Source organism: Pristiophorus japonicus, unplaced genomic scaffold (genome assembly GCF_044704955.1).
Source record: "Pristiophorus japonicus isolate sPriJap1 unplaced genomic scaffold, sPriJap1.hap1 HAP1_SCAFFOLD_275, whole genome shotgun sequence".
NCBI lineage: Eukaryota > Metazoa > Chordata > Chondrichthyes > Pristiophoridae > Pristiophorus > Pristiophorus japonicus.
The window spans coordinates 293,638-307,311 of record NW_027252505.1 but is presented as its reverse complement, the minus strand read 5'-3'; the positions used below and the strand labels follow the sequence as shown (position 1 = coordinate 307,311).

The 13,674-nt window shown below is 52.4% G+C and overlaps 1 non-coding gene across 1 annotated transcript; it reads right to left on the bottom strand.

Annotated features, from left to right (window-relative positions):
* Positions 1-9,969: 9,969 nt before the first annotated feature.
* LOC139247616 (U1 spliceosomal RNA) lies at positions 9,970-10,131 on the bottom strand. The gene has a single exon (XR_011590927.1). It is a non-coding gene; the product is annotated as a U1 spliceosomal RNA (small nuclear RNA).
* Positions 10,132-13,674: the final 3,543 nt, after the last annotated feature.

Here is a 13,674-nt window from a genome sequence, read left to right as displayed (position 1 = left end):
GTCAGGTGCTGCAGGTGGATGTAGTCGTCAGGGACACGGGAAGTGTCCCTGACTTCCCACATAGTGCAGGAGGAGCATAACATGTGCCCGAGCTCTCCTGCCGTGACTTAACCCTTAGATTAACTTAGTTTGGCAACAACAATGCTAAAAGATTACTTACTGATAAAGAAAAGAAAAATAAAAACTACTAACCAATCACCAGCCAATCACGTACCCCCTTGGCTCTGAGGTCACCCTTCTATTTCATTCGACTTCTTTTTTGCCTTCTCTCCCTGCTGCAGCTGCACCAGTCGGCCTCTTGTAGGTCTCCCTGACACCCGCTCACCCTCCTCTCCGATGACGATCTCCCACCGACTGATGGGCCTCTTGTAGGTCTCCCTGACACCCGCTCCCCCTCCTCTCCAACGACGATCTCCCACCGACTGATGGGCCTCTTGTAGGCCTCCCTGGACACCCGCTCCCCCTCCTCTCCGACGACGATCTCCCACCGACTGATGGGCCTCTTGTAGGCCTCCCTGGACACCCGCTGTGGACAGCAGCACCGACTCACTCGATCTCCCAGCTGTCCTGGTCCACAGTTCCATTTCATCCTTCGCCTCATCCGGCACTTTAACAAATAACTTTTCTCCTTCCTTTCAGGTGTCAAGGATGGTAAACTTCAACAACTCTTGGACACCTACGCCCTTCCGGAACCTTCTTCCCTCTGATCCCACCCCTTCTTCCAATCTCAGCCCTTGCCGTGTTTTCACCATCCCCTCTCACTTTCCCCTCTCTGAGCCCGAACGATCAGGTGTAACCTGGTCAGTCTTTAATAGCTTCCAGAAGTGAAGATACAAAGGAGAAGTTCAGCTTATATACCGGGTCCAGCACGGGTGTACCTATGACACTCGGACCTCCGATGGTAGCGCCCTCTGGTGGTGGGCAGACCTTATGTACATACAGTACATCATTCACCCCCCCAGTTCTTGGCACAAGTCCATATTACAAGTGGAGATGGTCCGGAGCCCTTCGCTCCCTCGTTGACCGTCTCAGTACAATCCCAGTGCTTTCCGAGTCTCTCAAGACTTGGGGCTGGGCGTTGACCACAGTGGGTTCTTCTGATGGCTGGACGTGAGTTGGTTGTCTAAGCTCGCAGTGTCTTCTTCCAACTGTTCCGGTTCGTCATTATGTCTTAGCTTGACTTGATCAATGTGTTTCCTGCACATCTGCCCATTCTTGAGCTTAACCATATACACCCGGTTACCCTCCTTATCCGTGACATTGACCAGGAGCCACTTGGGCCCTTGACCATGGTTAAGTACATACTCTGGGTCATTTACAGATATGTCGCGTGACACTGCAGCGTGGTCGTGATACCACTGCTGGCGTTGACGTCGGGTTTCAACATGATCGTTAAGATTAGGATGGACGAGAGAGAGCCTGGTTTTGAGACCTCTCTTCATCAATAGTTCTGCAGGCGGGAACCTGATGAGTGTGTGTGGCCTTGTCCTGTAACTGAGCAGTATGCGTGACAGGCGTGTCTGCAAGGAACCGTGAGTTACGTGTTTCAGGCTCTGCTTGATGGTTTGAACTACCCGCTCCACTTGACCATTGGACGTGGGTTTGAACGGGGCTGACCTCACGAGTTTTATGCCATTGCGTTTCATGAACTCTTGAAACTCCAGGCTCGTGAAACACGGGCCGTTGTCGCTGACAATGATGTCTGGCAGACCATGTGTGGCAAACATGGCTCTCAGCTTCTCAATGGTGGCAGTGGAAGTGCTGGATGATATGATTACACATTCCATCCATTTGGAGTATGCATCCACCACCACAAAAAACATTTTACCGAGGAAGGGGCCCGCAAAGTCGATGTGGATTCTAGACCATGGTTTGGATGGCCATGACCACAGACTGAGCGGAGCTTCCTTTGGGGCATTGCTTAACTGCATGCAGGTGCTGCACTGATGCACGCGTGACTCTAAGTCCGAGTCAATGCCAAACATGGGACCTGGCGATGGTCTTCATCATGACAATACCGGGATGCGTACTATGTAACTCCCGTACAAATCTCGCCCTGTCTTTCTTGGGCATTACAACACGATTACCCCACAGTAAACAGTCGGACTGGATGGAAAGCTCATCTTTGCGACGGCTGTACGGTTTGGTTTCATCACCCATTTCCTTGGGGATGGTCGACCAGTCCCCATTAAGAACACAACGTTTTACAACCGATAGGGTCAGATCCTGCTTGGTCCAGGTCTTAACTTGTTGAGCAGTGACAGGCGACCCTTCTCTCTCAAAGGCATCCATGACCATGAGTCGCTCTGCGGGCATTGGCATTTCCACCTCTGGTGTGGGCAACGGTAACCGGCTCAATGCGTCAGTGCAGTTGTTGGTGCCTGGTCTATGGCGAATGGCATAATCATAGGCAGATAATGTCAGCACCCACCTCTGGATGGAGGACAATGCGTTGGTATTGATACCTTTGTGTTCAGAGAACAACGATATAAGCGGCTTGCGATCGGTTTCCAGCTCGAAGCGAAACCCAAACAGGTACTGGTGCATTATTTTTACCCCATAAACACATGCTAAACAAAACATAGAAAATAGGTGCAGGAGTAGGCCATTCAGCCCTTCGAGCCTGCACCACCATTCAATAAAATCATGGCTGATCATTCCCTCAGTACCCCTTCCTGCTTTCTCTCCATACCCCTTGATCCCTTTAGCCGTAAGGGCCATATCTAACTCCCTCTTGAATATATCCAATGAACTGGCATCAACAACTCTCTGCGGCAGGAAATTTCACAGGTTAACTACTCTCTGAGTGAAGAAGTTTCTCCTCATCTCGTTCCTAAATGGCTTACCCCTTATCCTTAGACTGTGACCCCTGGTTCTGGACTTCCCCAACATCGGGAACATTCTTCCTGTATCTAACCTATCCAGTCCCGTCAGAATTTTATATGTTTCTATGAGATCCCCTCTCATTCTTCTAAACTCCAGTGAATACAGGCCCAGTCGATCCAGTCTCTCCTCATATGTCAGTCCCGCCATCCCGGGAATCAGTCTGGTGAACCTTCGCTGCACTCCCTCCAGAATGTCCTTCCTCAGATTAGGAGACCAAAACTGAACACAGTATTCCAGGTGAGGCCTCACCAAGGCCCTGTACAACTGCAGTAAGACTTCCCTGCTCCTATACTCAAATCCCCTATCTATGAAGGCCAACATGCCATTTATTTTCTTCACTGCCTGCTGTACCTGCAAGCCAATTTTCAATGACTGATGTCCCATGACACCCAGGTCTCGTTGCACCTCCCCTTTTACTAATCTGCCGCCATTCAGATAATATTCTGCCTTCGTGTTTTTGCCACCAAAGTGGATAACCTCACAATTATTCACATTATACTGCATCTGCCATGCATCCTGCAGCCTCTTAGCATCCTCCTCACAGCTCACACCACCACCCAGCTTAGTGTCATCTGCAAACTTGGAGATATTACATTCAATTCCTTCGTCTAAATCAGCAATATACATTGTAAATAGCTGGGGTCCCAGCACTGAACCTTGCGGTACCCCACGAGTCACTGCCTGCCATTCTGAAGGGGGAGAGGGAGGAAATCAAAAACTGGCGGCCCATCTCGCTGCTCAATGTTAACGACAAGATCCTGTCAAAGGTCATCGCCAACAGGGTCAAGTCTGCTCTGGAGCTGGTGATCCACCCGGACCAGACCTGCGCTGTCCCCGGCAGGAAGATCTCTGATAGTCTCTCGCTACTCAGGGATACGATCACCTACGTGTGGGACAGGAAGGTGGACACCTGTTTAATCAGCTTGGACCAGGAGAAGGCCTTTGACAGGATATCGCACACATACCTGATGGACGTGCTCTCCAAGATGGGGTTTGGGAGGGTATCTGCAATTGGATCCAACTGCCCTACACAGACATCAGTAGCACAGTTCTAATCAACGGGTGGGAAACTGAAAGCTTTCCGATCAGGTCAGGAGTCAGGCAAGGCTGTCCCCTCTCCTCTGTCTTGTTTGTGTGTTGTATCGAACCCTTTACCGAGTCCATCAGGAAGGATGTGGGCATTAGAGGGGTGACGATCCCAGGCAGCGGAGGTGCTCAGGTCAAGATCTCCCTGTACATGGACGACGTCACCATCTTTTGCTCAGATCCACAGTCGGTCTGCGGATTGCTCACAATCTGCGACCAGTTTGAACTGGCCTCGGGGGCAAAGGTTAATCACAGCAAAAGCGAGGCCATGTTCTTTGGGAGCTGGGCCGACCGATCCTTTATTCCCTTCACCGTTAAGCCAGATTTCCTGAAGGTGTTGGGAATATGGTTCGGAGCGGACGGGGCGTGCGCCAAAAACTGGGAAGAGCGTATCACCAAAGTGAAACAATAACTGGGATGGTGGAAGCTGCACTCCCTCTCCATCGCAGGAAAGAACCTGGTCATCAGGAGTGAGGTGCTCTCGGTGTTGTACGTGGCACAGGTCTGGCCTATCTCACGCTCCTGTGCTGCGGCAGTCACCCGGGCCGTCTTCCACTTTGTCTGGAGATCCAAAATAGACCATGTCCACAGAGACACGATGTACAAATCTCTGGACAGTGGAGGAAAGGATGTTCTGAACGTGGCCCTCATCCTGATGGCCACCTTTGTGTGCGGCTGCATCAAGCTGTGCACAGACTCCCGGTACACAAACACCAAGTGTCACTACGTGCTGAGGGTCTACCTGTCCCCGGCGTTGCGAAGGATGGGTCTGGTCACGCTGCCGCGAAACGCCCCCACAAGTTGCACCATGCCTGTCCACCTGTCCTTCGTGGGAAAGTTTTTCAAGAAAAACACCTTTGACCACAAGGCCATAAAGCAGTGGTCAGCACGCAAGGTCCTGGACACCCTACAGAAGAAGGAGATGATGGATCCTGTCGGGTGGTTCCCCGAGCAGACTGTCGAACTCGTTTGGAAGAATGTCTCATCGCCAGAGCTTTCATACAAGCACCAAGATGTGGCTTGGTTGGTGGTGAGGAGGGCCCTACCCGTCAGATCCTTCATACACAGCCGGGGTTTCAGAGACACGGCCCTCTGCCCCAGAGTTGGCTGTGGTGCGGACGAGACTGTCATCCATCTCCTTCGGGATTGCCCCTTTGCAAGGCAGGTCTGGATGGAGATGCAGTGGTTGCTGTCGAGGTTCATCTAAGCAGCTCCGTAACACAGGACTCTGTGCTCTACGGGCTGTTCCCAGGGACACACACCGAGACAGACATCATCTGCTGCTGGAGGGCCATCAACTTGGTGAAAGACACACTTTGGTCTTCCCGAAACTTGCTGGTCTTCCAGAGCAAGGAGATGTCCACGTCTGTGTTGTTGCAGACTGGCACAATCCAAGATCCAGGAGTACGTGCTGAGGGACACACTAACAATTGGTGCAGTCACCGCAAAGGCACGGTGGGGAAGGGCCACAGTTTAAAGTCCTTCCACCACGGTAAACCCAGGGGCTGGAATCAGTATAAAACTCCCCTCGGGCTGTACTTGTAAACTTGTTGTATACATAGAGCACCATGATCTGAAAACACCTGTGTAGTGCCATGTATAATGCAAGTTCTGCACTGTTTAGTAACTTATAAAGAAATGTAAATGTATTCTCATCCGTTCTGTGTACTGCTTTCATCTGCATAGTGCTACCTGTACCGTGATTGGTCATCGGTATTGAAATGTATCCCGAAATGTAATGTAAACCTGTCCTTACCTGCTCCATGTAATACCCTTATTTGCTCAGTACTACATGTAACGTGATTTACGGATTGTACTAAACTGTACCTTGAAATGAAATGTACGCTAGTGCATTGTATGGAATTGCTGTCAGCGTCCATCGAATTGTATGGAATTGCTGACCGCAAGGTATTTTACAATGTATTGTGAATATTTTTATATGAATAAAGTATATTTGTGAAACAAAAAACAAGCTCCCAGGATGAGGCTAGCCTATTGCACTTGGGGTGTGCTGGAGACTGCGATGTCCCCAAATGTGGGATACTCGACTGTAACATTTGTGGTAGTGTGGGACTGCGTCTGCACTCTCCCCTGGCTTTACAATTCAAAGTTAGATTTCAGCAAAGTGCCTCTCTTCTACACTTTCTTTATCCTCTGCTCTCGCTCCCTAGTTTGTCCTTGTCTGTGACAATAGAAACTGCTTTCTTCACACGCACGTCACCAACAGTTACTTTATCTGCACCAAGAGTTGTCGTGCATTTGCAAGACATTTTTCCCGCCCTAATTGGCTCCAGAGTAATTACTCATCGACACACTTCCTTACTTTCAAGGTCAATATGCAACCCAAGGCTGCAACTTTTGCCTCACTGCAATATTTGCTCAAACACTCTCTCAATACATCCTGCAAAGTTTTGCTACAAATCAACTCACACAGTGAGACTTCCCAAGGGATTTCCCAGGACTGTGACATTCACCCCCTGTGCTGGAACCATTTCACCAGTTTCCCGTAGCTCATCTCACTCCACCTTCTTTGCTTTAAGTGGAGTTTCACGTTTTTGCACAGCCCCTATTGGTGGGCCTGCTTTCAGCTGCCTCGGCCCTAAACACTGGAATTCCCTCCCCAAACCTCGCCTCCTTTAACACGCTCCTCGAAACCTCGCTCTTTGACCAAACTTTAGGTCACATGTCCTAATATCTCCTTATGTGGCTCGTGTCAAATTTTGTTTGATAACATTCCTGTGAAGTGCCTTGGAATGTTTTACTACGTTAAAGGCGCTATATAAATTATAAATTGATAAGTAAATAAGGATTAACTTTTTCCAGTGTCACAAGGGTCATTAACCAGGGGACAGAGATTGGAGAAAATTTGCCAAAGAACCAGAGGCAACAGAAGGATGTTCCCCCGCCGGCCTGAAGCGACTTCAGGTAAAACAACATTAGGCAGCAAATTGTTGTGAGCTGTCTGAAAACATGGTGGAAGCACATTGAACAGTAATGTTGAAAAGTTAATTTGGATAATACTTGAAGGATAAATAATGTCAGGGCTTTGGGGAAAGAAGAGAGGAGTGGGATGAATTGGATAGCCCTTTGAAAGGGCCGTCAGCGATAGGATGGGCCGAATGGTCTCTTCTTGTGCTGTGTCGTATAAGATTGAAAATGTTGTGGAATAAGAAAGAGGTGCATTTATATAGCGCCTTTGACAACCGCAAAGCAGTTTACAGCCATCAAAGTACTTACACACCAGCGAGTTCACACTGGGGAGAGACCGTTCACCTGCTCTGAGTGTGGGAAGGGATTCACTCAGTCATCCAACCTGCTGAGACACCAGCGAGTTCACAAGTGACTGCAGGGTTTGGATTCTGCTGTTATTCACATCCAACAGAATTGTCTTCATTCTGTTAGTTACTGTTTGTTTCTGCTGATGTTAATAACCCTTCAACTAGGCTGGAGTTTAATATTTTGATATTTCAAATAACAGTGTGTTCATATTTGATGTCTCCAAGATAAGAGGAGACTAATTGATGTCCTGTTTCTGACTGTTCCATTTGTGATTGGGGTGGAGGAGCAGTGAGAGATCGGGGCCCAGGAGAGGGAGGGTTCGGGGCCCGGGAGAGGCAAGGGTTCAGGGCCCAGGAGAGGGAGGGTTCGAGGCCCAGGAGAGGCGAGGGTTCAGGGCCCAGGAGAGGCGAGGGTTCGGGGCCCAGGAGAGGCGAGGGTTCAGGGCCCAGGAGAGGCGAGGGTTCAGGGCCCAGGAGAGGCGAGGGTTCAGGGCCCAGGAGAGGCGAGGGTTCAGGGCCCAGGAGAGTCGAGGGTTCAGGGCCCAGGAGAGGCGAGGGTTCGGGGCCCAGGAGAGGCGAGGGTTCGGGGCCCAGGAGAGGCGAGGGTTCAGGGCCCGGGAGAGGCGAGGATTCAGGGCCCAGGAGAGGGAGGGTTCGGGGCCCAGGAGAGGCGAGGGTTCGAGGCCCAGGAGAAGCGAGGGTTCAGGGCCCAGGAGAGGCGAGGGTTCGGGGCCCAGGAGAGACGAGGGTTCAGGGCCCGGGAGAGGCGAGGGTTCAGGGCCCAGGAGAGGCGAGGGTTCGGGGCCCAGGAGAGGCGAGGGTTCAGGGCCCAGGAGAGGCGAGGGTTCAGGGCCCAGGAGAGGGAGGGTTCGAGGCCCAGGAGAGGCGAGGGTTCGGGGCTCAGGAGAGGCGAGGGTTCGAGGCCCAGGAGAGGCGAGGGTTCAGGGCCCAGGAGAGGCGAGGGTTCGAGGCCCAGGAGAGGCGAGGGTTCGAGGCCCAGGAGAGGCGAGGGTTCGAGGCCCAGGAGAGGTGAGGGTTCGGGGCCCAGGAGAGGGAGGGTTCGAGGCCCAGGAGAGGCGAGGGTTCAGGGCCCAGGAGAGGCGAGGGTTCAGGGCCCAGGAGAGGCGAGGGTTCGAGGCCCAGGAGAGGTGAGGGTTCGGAGCCCAGGAGAGGGAGGGTTCAGGGGCAGCACAGGCCAGCCCACACTGCGATCTATGGATACTAGGAGCATGCGCGCGCTCTAGGTCTGTGCAGCAGAGCAGGTCTCCAGTCGCCTTGGTTAACCCTTGCCACTGGATCAAGACCTCGCTCTGTCAAGCCCGTGTGGTGGCTGGTGTGTAACGGCCACCTCACGTTAAAAGAATCCACGCACAGGCATCTTCCACCCTTCAGGTTGTAGTTCGAGACCTAGATTGTCAGGTCCCTCATTGAAACACCTGTGAACTCATCTATTTTTGGTGTGGAACCAGGTCATCCTCCATATGAGGGACTGCCTGACACTAATACTTATGAGGTAAAGTGCAGAGTTGGCATGTTGCTCTGAAAATGTTGTTGGATGTGGTGTGAGTTGTCTGAGGAAAAGAGTGTTTGAAGACCAGGCCCTCCAATAGAGGGAACTACAAAACCGGCCTTCCTCAGAAACACACAACACCATCCTGCACCAAGCTCATGGTCTACAGGGCTGCAGTGATACCCGCCCTCCTGTATGGCTCAGAGTCATGGACCATGTACAGTAGACATCTCAAGTCGCTGGAGAAATACCACCAACGATGTCTCCGCAAGATCCTACAAATCCCCTGGGAGGACAGACGCACCAACATCAGCGTCCTCAGCCAGGCCAACATCCCCAGCATTGAAGCACTGACCACACTCGACCAGCTCCGCTGGGCAGGCCACATAGTTCACATGCCAGACACGAGACTCCCAAAGCAAGCGCTCTACTCGGAACTCCTTCACGGCAAATGAGCCACAGGTGGGCAGAGGAAACTTTACAAGGGCACCCTCAAAGCCTCCCTGATAAAGTGCAACATCCCCACTGACACCTGGGAGTCCCTGGCCAAAGACCGCCCTCAGTGGAGGAAGTACATCCGAGTCTCATCGCCGAGAGCATGCAGAAATCAAGCACAGACAGTGCAAGGAGCGTGCGGCAAACCAGTCCCACCCACCCCTTCCCTCAACGACTATCTGTCCCACCTGTGACAGAGTCTGTGGCTCTCGTATTGGACTGTTCAGTCACCAAAGAACTCACTTCAGGAGTGGAAGCAAGTCCTCCTCGATTCCGAGGGACTGCCTATGACTGACTGAGTTGCAAGTGTGAATAATTGTTGATTTTTTGTGTAAAATGTGGCATTTGATAGTTGTAGAGATGAATCTAAATGTGAACGTGGAGATGAACTGAATGTGAATGTTGGTATGACTTATGGGGCCATTTGAATAGACTGACTGGTGAGTTGTTTTAAAGGTGGTGCAGGGGATCGACATTGGTGTGCTGAGTGAGGTTGGAAGTGATGTTAGTGAGGAAAGAAGTGATGGTGGACCAGGGGGACTGTGGAAGGAAAAGGTGCAGGATGGTGTTGTGTGTTTCTGAGGAAGGCCGATTTTGTAGTTCCCTCTATTGGAAATAAAATAGAGCTGGAATTGAAACAGACCGTGAGATTGATCAACAAAATGTTGAATTTGCCAATAGATGCATTTGAAATTCTGATTTTGATTGTAAAGCCAGGGGAGAGCGAACGCAGTCCCCCACTACCACAAATTCTGCAGTCGAGTATCCCACATTTGGGGACATCGCAGGAGTCACCACACCCCAAGTGCAATGGGAGAGATAGCCTCAGCCTGGGAGCACCTTTTTGTTACATTTCAAAATATACTTGATTGATATAAAAATGTGCACAATACATTGGGGGCAGTTCAGTACATTTGGATGTGGTCAGTAATTCCATACAATACATTTGGGTGCTGACGGCAGTTCCGTTCAATACATTTGCTTGCTTTACATTTCGAGGTACATTTCAGTACAATCCAGGATACATTGTAATACAGTCATCAAATTACTTTACTAGTGACACTATACGGTACACGGAATGGGTGAGGGTACAGTTACATTTCTTTGCAACATACATTACTAAACAGAACTTGCATTATACATGGCACTACACAGGTGTTTTCAGATCATGGTGCTCTATGTATACAACAAGTTTACAAGTACAGCCCGAGGGGAGTTTTATACTGATTCCAGCCCCTGGGTTTACCGTGGTGGAAGGGCTTTAAACTGTGGCCCTTCCCCACCGTGCCTTTGCGGCGACTGCACCAATTGTTAGTGTGTCCCTCAGCACGTACTCCTGGATCTTGGATTGTGCCAGTCTGCAACACGCAGACGTGGACATCTCCTTGCTCTGGAAGACCAGCAAGTTTCGGCAAGACCAAAGTGTGTCTTTCACTGAGTTGATGGCCCTCCAGCAGCTGATGATGTCTGTCTCGGTGTGTGTCCCTGGGAACAGCCCGTAGAGCACAGAGTCCTGTGTTACGGAGCTGCTTGGGATGAACCTCGACAGCAACCACTGCATCTCCATCCAGACTTGACTACACAAATGCACTCCTGGCTGGCTTCCCACATTCTACACCACGTAAACTTGAGGTCATCCAAAACTCGGCAGCCCATGTCCTAACTCGTACCAAGTCTCGATCACCCATCACCCTCTGTGCTCGCTGCCCCGTGTCCTAACTCACACCCAGTCCCACTCACCCATCACCCCCTGTGCTCGCTGCCCCGTGTCCTAACTCACACCAAGTCTCGATCACCCATCACCCCCTGTGCTCACTGCCCCGTGTCCTAACTCACACCCAGTCCCACTCACCCATCACCCACTGTGCTCACTGCCCCGTGTCCTAACTCACACCAAGTCTCGATCACCCATCACCCCCTGTGCTCACTGCCCCGTGTCCTAACTCGTACCAAGTCCCGATCACCCATCATTCCCTGTGCTCGCTGCCCCGTGTCCTAACTCGTACCAAGTCCCGATCACCCATCATTCCCTGTGCTCACAGCCCCGTGTCCTTACTCGCACCAAGTCTCGATCACCCATCACCCCCTGTGCTTGCTGCCCCGTGTCCTAACTCGCACCAAGTCTCGATCACCCATCGCCCAATGTGCTCACTGCCCCGTGTCCTAACTCGTACCAAGTCCCGATCATCCATCACCCACTGTGCTCGCTGACCCCGTGTCCTAACTCACACCCAGTCCCGATCACCCATCACCCCCTGTGCTCACTGCCCCGTGTCCTAACTCGTACCAAGTCCCGATCACCCATCACTCCCTGTGCTCACTGCCCCGTGTCCTAACTCACACCCAGTCCCGATCACCCATCATTCCCTGTGCTCACTGCCCCGTGTCCTAACTCGCACCAAGTCTCGATCACCCATCACCCCCTGTGCTCGCTGCCCCGTGTCCTAACTCACACCCAGTCCCGATCACCCATCACCCCCTGTGCTCACTGCCCCGTGTCCTAACTCACACCCAGTCCCGATCACCCATAACCCCCTGTGCTCACTGCCCCGTGTCCTAACTCACACCCAGTCCCGATCACCCATCACCCACTGTGCTCACTGCCCCGTGTCCTAACTCACACCAAGTCCCGATCACCCATCACCCACTGTGCCCCGTGTCCTAACTCGCACCCAGTCCCGATCACCCATCACCCCCTGTGCTCACTGCCCCGTGTCCTAACTCGCACCCAGTCCCACTCGCCCATCACACCCTGTGCTCACTGCCCCGTGTCCTAACTCGCACCCAGTCCCGATCACCCATCACCCCCTGTGCTCACTGCCCCGTGTCTTAACTCGCACCCAGTCCCACTCACCCATCACCCCCTGTGCTCACTGCCCCGTGTCCTAACTCACACCCAGTCCCGATCACCCATCACCCCCTGTGCTCACTGCCCCGTGTCCTAACTCACACCAAGTCTCGATCACCCATCACTCCCTGTGCTCACTGCCCCGTGTCCTAATTCGCACCCAGTCCCGATCACCCATCACCCACTGTGCTCACTGACCCGTGTCCTAACTCACACCAAGTCCCGATCACCCATCATCCCCTGTGCTCACTGCCCCGTGTCCTAACTCGCACCAAGTCTCGATCACCCATCACCCACTGTGCTCACTGCCCCGTGTCCTAACTTGCACCAAGTCCCGATCACCCATCACCCCCTGTGCTCGCTGACCCGTGTCCTAACTCACACCAAGTCCCGATCACCCATCAGCCCCTGTGCTCACTGCCCCGTGTCCTAACTTGCACCAAGTCCCGATCACCCATCACCCCCTGTGCTCACTGCCCCGTGTCCTAACTCGCACCAAGTCTCGATCACCCATCACCCCCTGTGCTCACTGCCCCGTGTCCTAACTCGCACCAAGTCTCGATCACCCATCACCCCCTGTGCTCACTGCCCCGTGTCCTAACTTGCACCAAGTCCCGATCACCCATCACTCCCTGTGCTCACTGCCCCGTGTCCTAACTCGCACCAAGTCCCGATCACCCATCACCCCCTGTGCTCGCTGACCCGTGTCCTAACTCACACCCAGTCCCACTCACCCATCACCCCCTGTGCTCGCTGACCCGTGTCCTAACTCGCACCAAGTCCCACTCACCCATCACTCCCTGTGCTCGCTGACCCGTGTCCTAACTCACACCAAGTCCCACTCACCCATCACTCCCTGTGCTCGCTGACCCGTGTCCTAACTCGCACCAAGTCCCACTCACCCATCACTCCCTGTGCTCACTGACCCGTGTCCTAACTCACACCAAGTCCCACTCACCCATCACTCCCTGTGCTCGCTGCCCCGTGTCCTAACTCGTACCAAGTCCCGATCTTCCATCACCCCCTGTGCTCGCTGACCCGTGTCCTAACTCACACCAAGTCCCACTCACCCATCACTCCCTGTGCTCGCTGACCTACATTGGCTCCCAGTGAAGCAACATCTTGATATCAAAATTCTCATCCTTGTTTACAAATCCCTCCATGGCCCTCGCCCCTCCCTATCTCTGTAATCTCCTTCAGCCCCACAACACCCCCGAGGTGTCTGTGCTCCTCAAATTCTGCCCGCTTGAGCATCCCTGACTATAATTGCTCACCCATCGGTGGCCGTGCCTTCTGTTGCCTGGGCCCCAAGCTCTGGAACTCCCTCCCTAAACCTCTCCACCTCTCTTTCCTCCTTCAAGACGCTCCTTTAAACCGCTCTCTTTAACCAAGCTTTTGACCATCTGCCGTTATTTCTCCTTTTGTGGCTCGGTGTCCAATCTATCTGTTTTGTCTGTAACACTGCTGTGAAGCACCTTGGGATGTTTAACTACGTTAAAGGCACTATATAAATTAAAGTTGTTGTTAGACAGCCCCTCGCAGTCGAGGATGACTACCTTCCACACTAACAT